This window comes from Anas acuta, chromosome 4 (genome assembly GCF_963932015.1).
Source record: "Anas acuta chromosome 4, bAnaAcu1.1, whole genome shotgun sequence".
Lineage (NCBI taxonomy): Eukaryota > Metazoa > Chordata > Aves > Anseriformes > Anatidae > Anas > Anas acuta.
The window spans coordinates 75,998,838-76,016,581 of record NC_088982.1 but is presented as its reverse complement, the minus strand read 5'-3'; the positions used below and the strand labels follow the sequence as shown (position 1 = coordinate 76,016,581).

General features: G+C 44.1%; 1 long non-coding RNA gene across 5 annotated transcripts in view; it reads right to left on the bottom strand.

Moving 5' to 3' along the window:
* Positions 1-17,744, bottom strand: part of LOC137856563 (uncharacterized) — an 86,077-nt gene that overhangs the window by 13,674 nt on the left and 54,659 nt on the right. For 3 of the 5 annotated variants that reach the window (XR_011096587.1, XR_011096586.1, XR_011096590.1), the window contains one exon: positions 11,941-17,049. This is a non-coding gene — a long non-coding RNA (uncharacterized lncRNA). Of the gene's footprint in view, positions 1-11,940; positions 17,050-17,744 lie in introns of those variants that run through there. The other 2 variants (XR_011096589.1, XR_011096588.1) reach the window with 2 other exon arrangements.

Here is a 17,744-nt window from a genome sequence, read left to right as displayed (position 1 = left end):
CTTCCAACACAAACCATCTGCTCTCAGCATGCTAAATGCTAGCTTCCTAGCAAAGCATTAAACCAAATACACCGACCTCAAAAGACTAAATTGCTGCTTAGATTAGGGCTGATAGACTGCAAAAGTTCATGTAGTCCCTCCAGTTTCTGAAAAGAGGCTGGAATACGAAGCAGTCCATACAATGCTCCTTTCTTACACAGAGACAATGACAACAAAATATGGAACTCCTCTGATTGAAGTCTGCCTGCAGTATAGGTAGTTCCTCTTCAGGTAGTTTTATTTTTTTCCAACATTCAGTTTATGATGCCACCAAATGCCTTTCTTGCATAAAGTGCTTCTCATGACTTGGAACACTATTTGTTTTTATTGACACAGGAAAGGTCAACACTTTATATCTGCACCTTGTCATCAGTGGTAGGCATAGAGAATGTCCTTTCTGTAGATAAAGGAATGGTTCAATAGCTATTTATGTCCATAAAACCTTTACGAACTTTTCTAGGCTGAAGAATGGGACGATTGTGTGGGGAGGGCTGCATCATCATCTCAAAGGAGTCTCCAGAATGCTGGTAACCAGCTCAACTTTGGGTGTAAAAGACGATGTCATTCAGAAAGTGGCACTTGACCCAAAAGATGTGGGGAAGTCTGCAATACGCACAGTTCATCTAGACTTGTAGCATGAATTAAGTAACAGCTGACATATCCAGAGGACCGCGGTTAGTATGTGCAACCAGTCCTCACTACCTAATCCAACCTGAAATGTAATTCAATTGATTTCTTCTCCCCCAAAATGACTCACTCCCAAAGTCAGCTCTCAGAAAACTTCACTGATGCAATTTGTTGGCTCTCCCAGAAAGCAAATATGCTTCTGCTGCTTGTCACTAGCACTGATTTTTCTCAGTGACAAAGTACTGTCTTCCAGCTTGGGTGAGTTATAACTTCTTCAGGTTCAAGTTAACAGAGAACTCAATTCTTTAGGACCTAGCATCCTATTCCCGATCATCCTTTCCACTTCTCCACTTATTTTCAAGTCTGAAAGGATCAACACTCACTCTAAAGAGCATTTAAGCACCACCCTCTCCCCATCAGAAACTAACATTCCCCTCCTCCTTGCTTGCAGAGCCCTCATTGTGAATGCTCTGCAAACCAGACATTTACAAATAACCTGTTCACAGTCCTCCACAAGGAGGAAAAGATACATCCACTGAATTGAATTCACGTCATCTTAACTACCAACGACAAAACTGGGCAAGGCATGCACTGAAATCAAAACTGTAGATTGGGCAGAGAGCTATTTACAGAAAAGAGCAAGCCACAAACACTTTGTAGAAGAGGTGGATTTAGCAAACAGACTTGAAGAGGTACACCAATGCAAAGAAAACTCTTCTCCAACTTCCACTGCAAGTTTTTGTACTCTTTAAAAACTGGAAGGTGCATATATGGCTTGAAAGCACTATCAGGCCAGTTATTATTCAGCTAGAGCCCCATAAGCACGCATAGAGACTGGAAGCAGCTAGAAGAAAGAATGGTAAAGAATTGAGACAAAAAATTAAATGAGAGCAGTTGAAGCAGTAAGATTATTCCTGACTTGGAAGATGAAGATCTGGCAGAGGAATATGGCTTTGTTAAGGCTCATGAAGCCAGAAGAAGGATTCAAACAGAAAAACGTCAATTACCCTGTGCTGTGTGAAAGGGAGTCCATTTTGGCAACCATGTTTTGGCAGATGGCAGTGGACAATGTGACACACAATGGATGTAGAGAGATTATTTTAGTCTGCTAGTCAAGATCTTGGCATGGACACAAGGTTTAACAGTGAATGATTAGAAGACCACAGGATGTATTAGCCTTAATTTTTTGAGACTGCTCCTGAAGAGACATGTGCCAGACTATGGCTTGTTCCTGCACTTTGGTTTGTCGGAGCCTAAGGGAAACACAGAAAAACACTTCTCTGTTGCCCTGGGTCTGTGATTCCATGCAAGTGCTTCGCGGTACACACCAAGCTGTCACTGTCCATACCTCTGAACACAACTCTCGGTGGGAGGTCCCCAGAAAAGAGCTTAGACTCACACAGCACAGTATAGATGATAACAACATGGCTCATCTACACCTGCAGTCCAAGGCAAGGCTCATGTGTGCTTCTACTGAAGTACAGTGCCCGGCCAGATTTTCTGTATGAATTCCCAGCACCCATCTGTGACCTTGCTGAGAAGCAGCACAGAAATGGATCCACGGTTCACAGGGTGTCTGACAAAGAACCTCAGTGAGAGCAGAAGGCCAAACTCACCACACAAAGTATATTCGTAGCACAGTTTGGTGCCGTGTGGGTGAGAGAGGGAATGCTGCCCAGGAGCCCTCAAGTTCAGTGAAGCTGTTGAGAATGCCCACAGCTTTCACAGGACATCTTATTTTCACCGTGTTACCAATTTATCAGATGCTTTACTTCCAACCACCAAATTAAAGACTTTTCAATGCAAGGTAGATGGTGGAAGAAGGGAACAGCTCATCAGACTTCTTGGGACTGCAGATTCTCTCATCAAACTTTTGTTACCTCCTGCTTCAAGGCAGCATATCGATACCAAAAGCAAATAATTTCTCGGAGCTTAAATTTGGTTTTCCCAGGTTTTATCTAATCTAATCTAATCCCATCCTAATACTAAGGCTGTGTGAGCAGAGGTTAATATAAAGAAGGCTCAATCAAGTATGTAACTCACCCATGGCTTTTGAAACAAATCCAAAAGCTGCCTCTCAGTCAGAAAGTCCGTTTGGCGTGAAGACTTTCAAAAAGTACATTTTCTGAACACATGGAAACAAAGATCAGAAGAATACTTTAATGCTGTTACAGGCAGTTGAGCAAGCCAGAAAAACAGAAAATGAAACTAAATCAACAGGGGAGCTGATGCCACACAGGCTATGCTCTGTGCAGGCTGCGAGCCTCCTCGCTCACACACACCGAAAAGAAGCCAATTATACCAAGACTTTACAGGCATTAAAAACATCAAGTGTATCAACAGGACTACTAATCCTGAACTAGAGGTAGCACAGCTTACTCTTGTCTACCTCATGGAAAGAAAGCTTGGAACATCATCACGTCTTTCCTCATCACATTCTTGCCTGAGATGCACGTATTCAGCCCCACTGCTGCCAGCAGCAATTTGTGACTGAACTTTGGACCACCGTTACCCTTCCCTCAGAACAAGGAAAACATCTCCATACTGCTGCTTGAGCCAGAAACACGCAGCAAAATACCCTCCCCCCATATTTCCAAGACAGATGTTATAGATATTTTCTACTCTTAGAAGACTATCTCTAATAATTTAACAGCACATACAGGTGCTGCCGTAAGTTCATTTTAGCTCCCGGTAATGACTGGCAAACCCAACCACCACCAAGTTCCTCATAATACTGGAAGAGGGTGAAGCCTGTGAAAGCTGCATAGCAGGAATCAAACCTCTCCTTTGCACGCACAGATCAGGAGAATGCTATAAAGTGTCCCAGGTCTCTTACAGTCCACACACCAAGCTTCCCTTCAGAGGTCGGAGATAAAGTATATGTGTGGCCTCTTCCCACGTGGCACTTCTCCTTGGTCCGACACTGCAGTCACAGCCAGAGCCATCTGTCGGAGGTCAAACTGCAAACCTGAGGCCACTTGCAGACCCAACCTGAGGTCATGCTCTCCTGCTCCAACCACTGGGTAGTGAATCCTCCAGTACTGCTACATAAGCTTGCAGCACACATCTTCTTCTACCCAAGCGTGCTAAGTGAAAGGCGCATTAGAAGCTGTGTGGATTAAACGTGGTGGTGTTTTTTCTTTTTTTTTTCCTTTCTTCTGTGCAGAGACTCTGCTTATTAAACACCTCCTGCACTATTAAAACAGCTGCACACTGTGCAGCTTTGAGCGCAGAGGTCCCTGATTCATTTTCCTGTCACAGCTAAAGCCATGATGGTCAATGCTGGTTTGCAATAGTATGTTTTGAAAAATCACTTGCCATGAAAATACTCAGTTGAGAGCAGCACTTTTTTTCCAGTCATCTTTCACCCCTGCTTCTTCCCTCGTTTTTTATACAAGCATCAAAGGAGACCCAGCACAGGATTTCCATCAAAAGCACTGTATGTCTAAAAACTGAATCCAAAATACTTTAAAACCTTAACTCAAATACACTGGGCATGCATATTGCACTTTTTTCCCCAACAGCAATATCCAGTCATAGAAATTTATCCACAAACAAGAGAAAAAGACATTCTATTGGAAAGCTACACAGACTTTTAGAATTGCCTCAGCTTGGTATAGTTCACTCATTTGGTTTTTCTGCTTCCTGTTGTATTTACACAACTTCGCTAATATTTTCTTCATGCTATGTTTATTTAAAAGTTAGAAACTGCAAGACAGTTAAGCTCTAATGTAATAGTAAAAAAAAAAAAAGTGAAGATTATGTAAAATCAAACAGGTTGCATATTTCTTCTGAGTGTTTTATGCATGCGTTCCTCAAGACAAATAGACAATGCCTCATTCCCCTTCCCTAGAAAGGAGTCTACAAAAAGTGTTCTTGCTGACTTTTCAAAGCATCTGAACCTACCTGTGAGGTACGCTGCATGGTGTTTCACAGCCCATCGGAATGTTTAAACTCTGTGTATGCCTTTTTGCAGCCCATACCTTTCTGCATGGCAAGAAGCAGGTCTGGAGGTAGTTGCAAGCACCGTCTCTGCTCTGGAGTTGCTGCTACAAGATTTGGTTGATGTGGCGCATTCAAAAGACTCCTCACCCCGGTGTGCACTTCACTGGAAGTCCAGCAAGGACTGAGTCTGCTCTTCAGCAGTGTTCCAAAGGGAACCTCGGCCCTGGTGGTGATGGAGATGCAGCCAGCAACTGTGGTATCATGCTATTGACAACTGGCTGCTCTGAGCGTCTGGGGAAAGCAGGTGATGAAAAATTGACATGTTAAAAAGGGGGGGATTGACATCTCCCCCACACATTCTACCTCTACATTGCACATAAGATGTCAGACAAAATGTGGGAGAGCAGACATAGAAGACAACCTGGGAGAAGACAAGGCTCAGGGGCAGGGGAATCTTAACCATGTGTTTAAGTCCCTGAAGGGAAGGTGCAGGAGACAGAGCCAGGCCCTTTTCAGTGGTGCCCAGGGACAGGGCAAGATGTAAAGGGCACATACAGGAGCATAGGAGGTTCCCTCTGACCATCAGGGAATAGTTTTGACTGTGCAGGTGGCCGAGAGCTGGCAGAGGCTGCCAGGGAGCTTGCAAGTCCCCCTCCCTTCAGACTTACAAGCACTGCCCAGATGTGGTCCTGGGTGGCCCTGCTGGAGGGGCTGGGACCAGAGAGACCCAGGGGTGCCTCCAGCCTCTGCACCTCTGGGATTGTGCGATGCGAAATGACTTCCCACTGAACATGCTGCTTCTGCATGGATATCCTGGGACTTTGCAGCCTGGGTTGTCAGAGTGCAGTGCATGCAGCATTAATTGCCAGGTAAGATGCATGGGGCAGTTCAAGGCTTACACTGCAAAATTCTCAGTTGTTATAGTAGAAAGGAAAACTGAGTCACCCTAGGATCGCTTGAGAGTTAGAGAAAACACGTAAAACAAAAGGAAGCAGCTGAATGCATTTTTTAAAAGCCAAAGAGGCAGGTCGAGGCAAAGTGAGAATCAGTCTGGCTTTTGGAGATTTCTTAACGGGACAGCAGATTACCTGTGATTCCCAAAACACTACAAAGTAAAACAACATTTGTATATAAGTTTGACCTGTGGGCATGCAGGGGAAAACATCACCAGAAATGTCTCAGCCCTGCTTGTCTATGGAAAACAAGAGACAGCATAAGTGGCCAGTTCGGTGTCAGCTGCAGGTGCTGTGGTACATTTTGCAGTGAAACAAATACTCGTCCCCCTTCCAAGAATTCCTGTCTCAGTAGCATGATGACTGAATGCTAGGACATTACAAGTAGTAGAGAAAATCATGGGAAATTGGATTAACAGAGCTTTCCAAAGCTAAAAAAGAAAAACTAACAGACTGTACAGAACTAGCTTATGCATGAAACCAGTGCCTAAAGTGAATAAAATCTGTTAGTAAAGTAACCTGAAAACCTTTAAGAAATTAGAGTACACACGGATTTATTGAAACATTAACTAACAAGACCCGGGTCAAAAGTAGTCCAAAAATTTTTCTCTTAGGCATTTGGAGGAACAAAATATTCCCTGTTCAAAAGCAAAGCATTTGGTAAACAGACCTACTGTGACAAAAAGAAACTGTTTTGAAAATATTCATTTTCCAAGTCTCAGATGTCATTTCAGTTGTATTTTTGTGCACTTTTTATCTGATCTCAGAATTGTGCTTTTGGCTTCCTGAGCTCTCCTCTACTTGCAACTGCAAGAGGCTGCTAGCCGTCTCTGCCAGGTATGCTGTTCTGCCTACTCTTGCTGAGAAGCTAAACATTTACTTCAACACTGTAAATGAGAATGGTTTCAAAGGGCATGTGCTCACTCCGCCACCCCACCATCCCCATCCACACATTAGCACTCTCCAGCAGTGTGTCAGCATGCCAGGACATTTTGTACCTCTAAAAGTTAGATGCATCACACAGATAACGCTGTCAGCAGCGTCCCAGTACTGCCCACAAGGAACCAGTGCCTCCACAGTGCTCCTTACAGGATGGTTAGCAGGGAGCTGGGGCTAAAGGCTCAAGGCTGACCAGCACTCCACAGCTCCCACAGCCACTTTGCCCACAGAGTGCTCGGGATTGGCGATGCCAGGAGGAACATCGGATGCTTCAGCCAGGCAGCCCTGCCAGCAGCCAGAGCAGTCGGCACTGCTCACGAGGCATGGACGGAGTGGTACGTGTCTGCTACAGAACCCAAGGGGCAAGGTGTGGACTGTCAGTAACTGATCTGGAAGGCTTTCTGAGCAGGTACGACACCATAAAGCTGCAGCAGTAAAGTTCATGTTCCACAGTTAACCCCAGAGGCTGCCAAAAGCACGAGTTCAACAATGAAACCGTCAAGTGCTGAGGGAATCTTTGCCAATCGCTGCAGAGGCTTTCTGCACAGCCCAAGGTGCCAGCCACACTCTGTAATGCAATCTAATCTCATCAGGCTTTACGGAGAGTTCAGTTTACAATTCCCCCAGTCTATTCCATTTATCACTGAGTGACTTCACCTAAAAAGAATCCGAAAAAAAACACACCCAGCCTGTATTTTGGTGTAGTTCTCTTCCCTTCATTTTTTTTTTCCCTCCTAGAAATTGCCGCCCAAAGTGAATACTTGCAGTGTTTCTGTTCCATAAACAGCTCCGTGCTTAGCAGCGGGCAGCAGCCAGGTTCAGTTCTCTCTCTGATCCTGTGTTTACACGGAGCTGTAGGTGGACTTAGACCATCTTCCATATTTGGGATCTGCTCAGAGCTGAGTGACCTCAGGGCAATCCACCAATGCTCCATCCATCTCCTAGGGCTGCAGAGGGGCCCTCTGAGCAAGCGGAACACAGCCAGAATGTGCTCCGCTGCCTCTCCCCCTGGCAGGGGCTGCCCCGGCCGGGGGCTCCTGTTCTGCCTGCACACAGCATCTGTGCCCCACGCCTGCACAGAGCCACAAGCACCCTGACTGTAACAGCCCCAGGAAAACAGCAAGTGCAGGGCTGCACAGCCTGGAGCAATGCAAGCCTCCCCTGAGGCCCATGGATTCGAGGCATCTGTGGGGCCATCGGGACGCAGCAGGTCTGGAAGGGGCACCCGCCTGCCGAAGTGTGCACCACGGTGGGTGCGCTGAGCACAGAGGGGCTGTGGATCAGGCAGCCCCACAGAAACTGGCTGATGGGCCTCATGAGAACAGCGCTACTGAAATCATACATCATGAAAATCTGCCTTAGCGAACGCTGAAACAGGAACAACAGGAAGAAAGCAAGAGGAGCCCAATGAGGCACCAAAAGCTGTTAATAAAGACAGAAGAAGAAATTTCTGGTTAATCAACATCGAGGTCACCGTCTTGTGGAATAAATTTCATATACAGTGAATAACTCACACAGGGCGATGGCACGTTTAGCATCAACTCTTGCCAAAGATTTGTTTGCTTAATGACTTTTCTCTTCTTTTTCAGGCCAGCCACCTCTGACAGCAGAGAGCTTGTTAAAAGAGCTAAATGCCATTGAAAATGTGCTGCTAATCCTACTCATCAACAAACGTTAACCACGAAGTGATAATAAAGAGAAGAAAGAAAAGATGTGGCTCCAATCGGGATTACGCCTGGTAAATGCAGAGACCCCCATCACTCTCTGACAAGCAGCTCTCATACTGTTTCTCCAAATATATGTCACCATGCCTGATTTTGCAAAAGTGCTTTGATGTTCTTTTGCAGACGGATATGCTGCACTTTTCCTTTGGCTTGTACAAACAAAGACAGGCATTTTAGTTTTCACGGCAAATACTGTCAGATGTTTTATGTGCAGCAATGAAAATTAAGTAAATCTTTGGTATTACAAGTCTTCCTCACTTGAAACAGGCTTGGCTTAGCTACTGGTGAATGTGAGAAAAAATACATAATTTTGTTCTAGACAAATAAGTTTACAGATGTTCATAATGTTTTGAATAACTCAGTACTCACCGACTTTAATGATCTCTGTGGAATCTGTTGGGAAGCAATAGTTGTGGAAACAAGCACATCAAACTGGCCTTGAGCTCTTCCCAGATTCTGACCTTTTCTGCACACACACCCTCTCACTCTACATCATCTCATGGATCAATGTAATTCCATCATGTTGCAGGCAACTATTCCGCTCTCATTTGAAGCTTGCTGCTTAAATTTCATGTCGAAGGAGCATGCTAGCCTTCAAAAGCTTGCCTGTTCCTCCAAACACACTGCTTTCAATGAAAAGAACAAAAATTCATGTCTACAAAAAGTCACTGCTCCTCCATCAATGCTCACCTCCCTCTGGTTGTGCTGTTCCATTTTCTTTCCAAGGAAAGCACTTTGCCACCTCCCCTCTACTCCTTTCAAGACCAACCAGTAACACTCTCAGGATGCCTGAGCAAATTCTGATTCACAGTCAACTTCTCCAAGCAGTTCTGCATCTTGTTAAGTGCCGTTTTTGAGCCTTCACATGAGTCACTTATAAACTGCTACGCCACTAGTAATATTATAGGGTTCAGCTAAATTTGTTCTTTATTACTACTGGTAGAAGCTACAATAAAGTAAGCCTTAGGGTCAGGGTTTGATCAAAAGCAGCACCGAGAGGCTCTCTATTTCACATGGAGGTAAGTGGAGCTAAAGGGGGAAAATAGCTCCTTCACAGAACATGACCTGCTTATGTGCTATTGTGTCTTAAAACATCTTTGCTGACATATTCAAGTAGTTAAATGGTTATCTGCAACACAGTAATGTCCTTCTCTAAAATATGAGCTTTTCAGTTAATAATGATTTTGCTCAAGAAAAGCAAGTTTAAAAGACATGCTTTTTATTTCTGCCAATCAGACAATATAGGTGTACAATAACTAGGCATTTCTTGGTATAGTACAGATACACCTATATAAACGATAAGGAGGTATAAAAAAAATCCTTCCCCTGAATGTCTTTAGTACCTGAAAACCATTCAGAGTCCTGCTGTACTTCTTAACATTTATGTTAGAAGTGCTTCTAAGTGCTTTTTTTTTGTCCATTTCGGTTATGTTTTCCTCTAGCATTGAGTAACCTCATTTCACAGTGTTGTGGAATGCAAAAGAAGAAGCATGTGGAAGCTTTGTGAACCTCAGTGTCAATGTAAGGTATGAAGGTCCAGCTCACTTACACCAGGCTCCCTCTTTCAGAAGTTGTCAGGTCTGCCACTGCTCCTCAGTTTCATAAGCCTACCACATAGCTGATGATTTTACAGCCAGCCCACAGATTAACAGGCTCTCTAAACCACAACTCTGAAGATATTACTTTGGATTTCATGAAAGTGTAAACATTTTATTTTTTTTTAAACATCACAATTGTAGTTCATATTTTTATCAAGCAGGAATTTTATGTGGGTGCCTCTAGGTGTTTGTTTCTGACCACTTCTCACAAGTATCCACAATAAATATAAGCACAACTAACACAACTAGAAATGAATTACAGCTCAGACTCCAGCACCACAATCTGGAAGGCCTGCAAGTCAGGGCATTTCCAGAAACAGTACTTGAAATGGATACAGATATAACAGCTAGCAGCTCTGCTCTTTGCACTGCTTCCCAAGAAAACACCAGTCCAGCCTCCAGTGCCCTTCGACTTCGCAGCACCAACAGGTGGTGCCATCTCTCTGAGATGTGTTCTGCCGCCACAATCTGAATGCAGTCACCATGACACTGCCAACATGAGCTCTGCCAGCACCTTGGGTGCAAATGGAGTGATTCCCTCAAAAACAGGACCTAACTTCTTTCCAAATAATGCAAGTCTGCACCGTTTTCAATAATAAATGAAAAACTTTTCCTGAATGGTGACAACCTTCCATAAATTAGACGGAAATATGAAGTCTTGAGGGAATAAGTTGATCTACTACTCCAGTTGGCCAGGAGGAAATGAAGGCAGAGAGAATTACTGCTACTTGGAAACTCCAAGCAAGTGCTCAGTTGCTCAGGGCAGCAGAAGCAGTGAGCATCATCACAGAAATCCCAACATCCAAGGAGCACAACAGGAATCAACTGGGTTTCCATTTCTCCATTCCTATAAAGGCTGACTCCAAGGGAAAACAGAATCCCTATTACGATGAAGTTTAGTTTCACACTTTTGATAAAAACAGTTAGGACACCCCTAACTGTCAAAGTAAAGCCAGGTGTTATCAGCCCCAGTAACTTCAATCTGCAATGAATAGAAAGAGTAGGAGACCCCCAGCAAAGGGCTATACACATTCTGCTTCAAAGACCATCACACTCTTCACATCATTTTCAACAGTTTTATATATTTTAAGGTAGGTCCTTACAATTTATTCTTTCATGCAAAGATTAACAACTACTGAAAGAATAATTCACCATCTCACTTATCACCAGTGTCCTCTGATCTTCTCTCATTTAGTTAGAGCTATGTCTATGCATATATCCCCCCTAAACACATTTCCACGTGTGAGCACACACTCAACCACATTGCTTTACATTTAAATAGATATTGCTTTTAAAATTTTAATGTAGATGTGACTGAAAGATCTTTGGTAGCAGAGAAATTAGATTGTGAAGTCGAGTGAGAAAGACAGAAAACACAAAAATATTAAAATACCATTTTCTATGCAAGGGGCCAGAATTTGATCTCCTTTTTCCGTGTATAATCTCACATCAACTTTTACTGAAGCTGGAGGGGTTTAAAAATGCAAAAAGTAGGACAGCATGCTTACCCTTGCTAGAAAGCAAGAGGAGACAAAATTTGAAAGCACAAGAGTCTTTTTTTTTTTTTTTCTGCAGTTGTAAGGTTTTGAAGTCCTCTCAAATCCAGACAGATGTCCTAAGTCATGAGTATCATGAAAAAGATATGTAAAGTAGGCAGAAACCTGCAGCAGCTGCAGGGCAATCATCACTTGGCTTCTATATTCAGGCACCTGTTTTTAGGGTGGTTCCCCACTTCCTACTCTAACTTCTTATTCTTCCCGACAGACACCAAGTAGAAAAACAACGTTCAAAAGGAGGACATTGCATTAGTTGCCCTTACAAAAAAGGACAAAGCTGTTAGATATTAAAAAGGGCACAGTTGCCTTTCTATGGAAGGAGATAGGATCCACACAGACCTTTCAAGCGTTTTCCACGTGTAGCAAACTGCTGAACCAAAATACCCACTTGGGTTTCTGTATACATCACAAAGAAATGAAAGTGAGGGGAGGATCAAAAACTGCCCTGAGCTCTTTTCAAATACAATTAAGGACTCAACAGGACGTTTCAGTTCTTGATTTAGAGTCCTCCCCACTTTGGCAAAAGAAGCAAAGGAGCACTGCCCTTCCTAAGCCTGAACTTCTGACTTCACCCCACATGGACAGAGCATGCTTTACCACCATAAGGTCTTCTGCAGGGATCAAGTAGATCACTCTCCCTGTTCCCCTCACCAGCTACTGGTGCCAAGACATTCTTCTAGGGGGAACAGCTAAGACAAAAACGTCACCTGAGCTCCAAGCATGGAATTACGCAAACTCTGTTTTGTGTACTACCAGACTGAGTTATTCCTATGGTACAGAAACCTATATGCCAACAAATCTTAAAGGTATTTTGCTACTCAGGCCTTTCAAGCTGTTGCCAGTGTTAGCAGAACTGCCCCCAAAGCACTGCACAAACTCACAAGAATTAGTGAGCAAACGAACATTTGATAGGAGAGAGTGACAGGCATTATTTGGGAAGGCTGCTCACGCCACGTTAGAGCTAGTAAATAGTTTGCACTCTAGGCATCCACTACAACATGAAGACCCAGAGAGCTTTGCTCTCCTGCTCTCACCACCCTTTGTATCATTAAATCAAACATTCACATAAGGTATTTAGGACCTGCTAGCCAGATTGCAAAGGTAGATGTTGCTTTTGGCTCTCCCAGCACAGCCAAGCCCTGAAGTGAAGCCAAGACCTGCAATCATTTGCCTTGGTTGAAACAAAAATAAACACACCCCCTACCATATGCACTTCTGAGGTAATTACTGCCATTAGATCACAGCCCAGAAATGAATTTTAAAATATGCAACGAGACTGAGTACAAAAAACCTATGTTAAAACCCTGTTAAATGCCTGCTTATACCATGCCAAAGTGAGAAGAGCGCCACTGAAAGAAGCAACTAGAACTCCAGCCCACCTCATTGGGCCCAGCCACTGTGACCCACAGGATTAAGCCAAACCATCTCTGGGCAGGGGATGACTTGCAGGCTCAGCGTGAACAGGCCCGTTACCACAGCTGAGGTAATTCTGCCTCTAGAAAAATAGGCACTGTGCTCCTACAAGCCTGCCTGAAGCAGACGTTGTGTCTACCGCGTGTTCCCCGCTCCCTGTTCTTCGATTTCAGTTTCTAGCTGTGCGACTCCGCTACTGCAAAAGGGCTTACCAGCTGAGCACCATGCAGCCAACACTCCTTCTGTCCAGCCAGCTGCCCCCTGAACTCTACAGCCTTACACTAAGGCCTCCATCTCCTTGCATGGAGTGCTGGAAAGGGACACAATACATAGAGAGCACAAGCCAGTTTCAAGTTCCGGACGAGCTTCACAGCTCAGCAAAACAGCTTTCTCGTAACATTACAGTGTGAAACCATTTCAATCCAGTTTTAAATGATTTACCTGTGTAAATCTTGTAAATCTGTGTAAATCAGATCTTACCTAACAACATTTCCAGTTGCTGCAGTCATTATCATCAATGGTTTCAAATGCTGTATTGTATGCTAGAGAGAAGACTGAGGACTGCAACGCATCTACAACTGAGAAACACTTTATGGAAAGTGTAAATGGAAAAAAAAAGAAACTAGTCTGTTCTGGTACATGGGAGAAACAGCGGAGCAGCAGTGAAGTTGTTGACTTGCATCGTGGCTGCCAGAAGCACACTCCTTAGCCGTAGTGTGACACTGGGAGCCATGTCTGCCCTTCCCCTGACCTTGCTATTACTTTCAGGACTGCTCCTCACTGTGGCTCCAAGGTCCTTTGTTAAACTTACTGCTGCTGACCCAGTGACAACACCACCAGATCTTTAGCTTCTGATTCAGAAAACAGTCATTCAAATGAAGGATACACTGACAGCCCATTAACTACAGCAAAGATTGTTGTTGTGGCTACAGTTTGAGAGAGACCTATTTAAAAACAGATTAGGGTTTTGGAAAGCACTCAGCTTATTCTGCCTTTTTCCCTCTTCCCTGCGAGACAAGTTACCAAACCAAATCTGGCATTTGCTTCCCCCTGATCTAGTTACAACTTCATTATGGCAATACTGGCCAGCAGAAAGTAACTCATTAAATAAATGCCATTTAAGTGCTTCTACCTGGGCAGTTGTCTCAGAGAAGGGAGATGGGGCAAAGCCCCTGCTGCCCTCCCTTGCAGAGCTGGGCGGCCCTGCCCAGCAGGAACCCAGTGCTGCAGTAAGAGGCCGATTGAGACAGCCCATGCCAGGCCCCGCAAGCTGCTTACAAGCACCACAAGAGAATCCTCATTCCCATTACACAATCCCAGTCCTCTGCACTTCCACAGCTGTAGCCAGTGCTCCTGCAAGGTGTCTTTGTTGAGGGTTTCTTGTACCCTCTCGAGACCAACAGCCCCCAAGGAGCTGCCATGCCACAGGCCCAGCGGGGACCATGTCGCACCAGCAGGACAGGCAACTTGTCCCAGGAAGCTCTTCCCCATGTACACGTTGTGCTGCAAAGCCCTAGTGTCCACCCTAGAGAGGAGCACAGGCGTTTCTAACAGCCACTGCCAACAAATTAACTTCTCAAGGAGATGTTCGACCTCAGGAATTTACAGCAAGCAAGACCAGCCCAAACCACAATACTGCAGACTTTTGGGGAAGGCCTGCTTACCATCACTTGTTGATACGCATCCAACACCACATATCTAGAAATATCATCAATGTGCAAAAGGCTAATTAAAACCTTCATCTGTTCATAGAACGCCAGAGACCTAGCACGTGCTCAGACCATCACTCACATGGCAAATACTCCACCACCCCCTGCCACGGCACTCAACCCCAATTGGAGGACTGGACACAGATAATGACTACAGAACATGGGGCACTTCTCAGTCATTTCACTGAGGTGTCCAGAGATGACTGTGCTAGCCTGGGTTTATGGTTTAGGGATTTTTTTGGACATCAAGGGGTAGATAAGCTTCAGGAAGGCATTTGAAATAAAATAGTAATGGGACCAAGAATATCCAACCCAGCATCAGTGTATGTATATAAACTAGCCTGTTTATGTGTGCGTACACTCAATTCCTCCAATATTGTTGGCAATCAACAGATAATTGAAATCTGCCAGAGCAGAGCAGAACAAGAGGTATGCTCAAAGTTCATGAAACACATCTTAAGCTACCAACTTTCCGGGATGATGGGGTTCATAAAGTTCACAGGCAAGATCAGTTAGCGTGCCAGTCCAGAAGATCCCATCTTGGTTTTACCAAAGTATTCATTTCTCTGTCCGAGACCACAAGCCTTAACCACACAGAAATGAGGGCAGTTACAACCACTGCCACATCTGCCAGACCTGATATTTATTCAGTGTGATTCATCACCCTTCTCTTTGCTACACAATTTCAAAAGTACAATTAAACAACTTGAGGATTTTTTTTTTATTTTGAAAGGATCATTTGAGATGGCCTCGCATTAACTTTGATCTATGTCCCCCTTTAATGATGTAATCCTCAACATCCATTTTGCAAAGATAGCTGTATTATTACAAAAATGTTTACTTGCCACCTAACCTCACTTTAAACCAAACGTACAGTGAGTTTTTTCCCTCTACAAAGAGAAACTGTTAAACAATCTTTTCCACAGGACTATAATCAACCCTTTAAATCACACTTGAATAACAGACTTTCATTTATCAATTGATCCACTGTTTCCCCTCACCCCTTACTTCTTTGGGTGCAGCAGATAAAAGACCCGGCTGTACCAGTACAACCCATTGCTTTGTAACCAAACTCTGCATGAGAGAAACATTCCGAAACATCCGAAACATTCCCCCCCACACCCCCTCTCTCTCTCCTCTCTCTCTCTTTTTTTTTTTTTTTTTTTTTTTTTTTGTGGTGGGGAGAGAGGGAACGGAGAGAGAATAAGAGTTAAGTTTTGTTTCCTCATTTCTGCCTCCTCTGACTAAGCTTTTTTCCCTCTTGTTCTTTTGCTTTGTTTTGAGGCTCTGGGAGGAGGGTAATGGTGGTGGCTTCTGTTCCTCTCAAATCCTCGAAAGCCATTGTGTAGGCAGGTCAAAGAGAAACCAAATTAAAAACTAACAACTTTTGAATTTTGGCAGCCAAAGTTAATGTTGACTAAGAACCAAAAAGAAGGGGGAGGAAGGAGGAAAAAAGTGGCCCTACGGAAAGCAAGGGCTGGCGGAGAGATCTGGAGGACGGCAGGCTTAGAAGGGGCAAAGCTGCTCCTTTTGATGTGGGAGGTCTGCAAGTAACCTACTGGGACACTCCCTGGGCTATCTCATTAACCATGTCACCAAAGCCCCCCAAGGTCCAGAGAATCATAACATTATCTCTGACATTACCACACAGATACAAGGTTCCTCAGGCAGTCTATAAACATGCCTGTACTAACCAATTCATCGTGCCTTGACACCCCTGCAAGGGCTGGATGCCCTTTAGTGAGCCGCATGAATTGCCCCAGTCATTCATCAAAGTTTCTCAGAGTGCATTTCACACAGCATTAAATTTAATTAAAGCAACATTGACTGCATTGTAATCCTCTAGAGGTTTTTTGTCAGAAGAAGCTGGAACACTTTCTACTTAAATATCTATTGTTTAGGTGGGATTTTTTTTTTCCTTTTCATTGTCTCAACCCAAGTGATTTGCTGCCTCTCCGTTTCCTATTTGAAAACTCATATCTCATGAAAAAGTTGTGCAATGACAAGAGGAATCCCAGCCTGGGAAACAATTCAGCTCTGATGCACGTGCCTGTAAATGCTCTAAAGAACAGAAGATGGTTTAAAAACTAATAAGCATGCAAAACAACAACAAGACACGCGATGCACACAAAAGACGATTAGTAGCCGAAAGGAAGCTGGCAGTAAAAGCTGCCAATTTGTCTGTGGGCATCTGTCCACATGTCTTCCTGCTGAGGTGCCTCAGCCACGGGCCACCATCTCTTCTTGTTGCTGCTGTGATGAGCGTGGCTCCAGATCCACACAGTGCTGCACAGCCCAGGGAGCCCCTGCCAGCACCCACAATTATAGCTCATCCATGCAGGGCAACAGCAGCTGGCATTATACTGGTGGAGGACAAACCATTGAGGTCTCTTGCTAGCTCTTGATCCATGCTGGAATCCCATTTCCCTTACCTTGTATTTTGTTGTTCCCTCCTAGAGCAGCGCCAGAAGACAAGTTGTCTCAGGGTCCTTTCTAGCAGCTGCCAGCAGTCTACCAACTCTGCTCTTACTTGGTGGGGGGATTACCTGGGAGAAGACATGGAAAATAGACCACGTAATTTTCAAAATGAAAAACATTCCAACACTGCATTGCAGTTAATGTGGACTGAAACATAGTTTTGCACAAATGGGGACAGCTGCTATGACCACTTGAGACCCATCTTTCTGTGCGCAGCAGGCCAGGGAGTGAGATCTCATCTCTTTTCACAAGCTATGCAACACAAAAGCCACAAAGGTCCCTCGATGCTGTAAAAGCGAACTGCAGAATAGAATAACAAAATCTGCAGTATTACATGATCTAGACTAAGGTTTTCTGGTTAAACCACTGAATTTTTATCCTACCATCTCCACCCCCCTAAATAATGGATTTTGTTTCTGTTGTGCCAGTGATGTTTAGTTGTTCCTGTTACCAAATAACTGTAGATGACATGTTCTCAATGTGTCTTCAACAGCCACAGTAACAGTAGCACCCTCCTTGTTTTATTCCTCCAAGCAACCCTACTGAAAAAATTGACCTCATCATTACTGTTCCAGGAGCCTGACAGTTTCTGGTCTTTCTATTTTAACGTGGTTTAAAAAAGGAGAGTATAATATGAAGAGCGCTCATCTTGCCATCATTCACAGTTATCAGTGAATGACAGAGAAAATGTCAGGCACAGTTTTGCTATTCTCCAAATAAAAGCAACTAGGCTGTTCTGACCAGAATGGGACCTGCTTAGGAA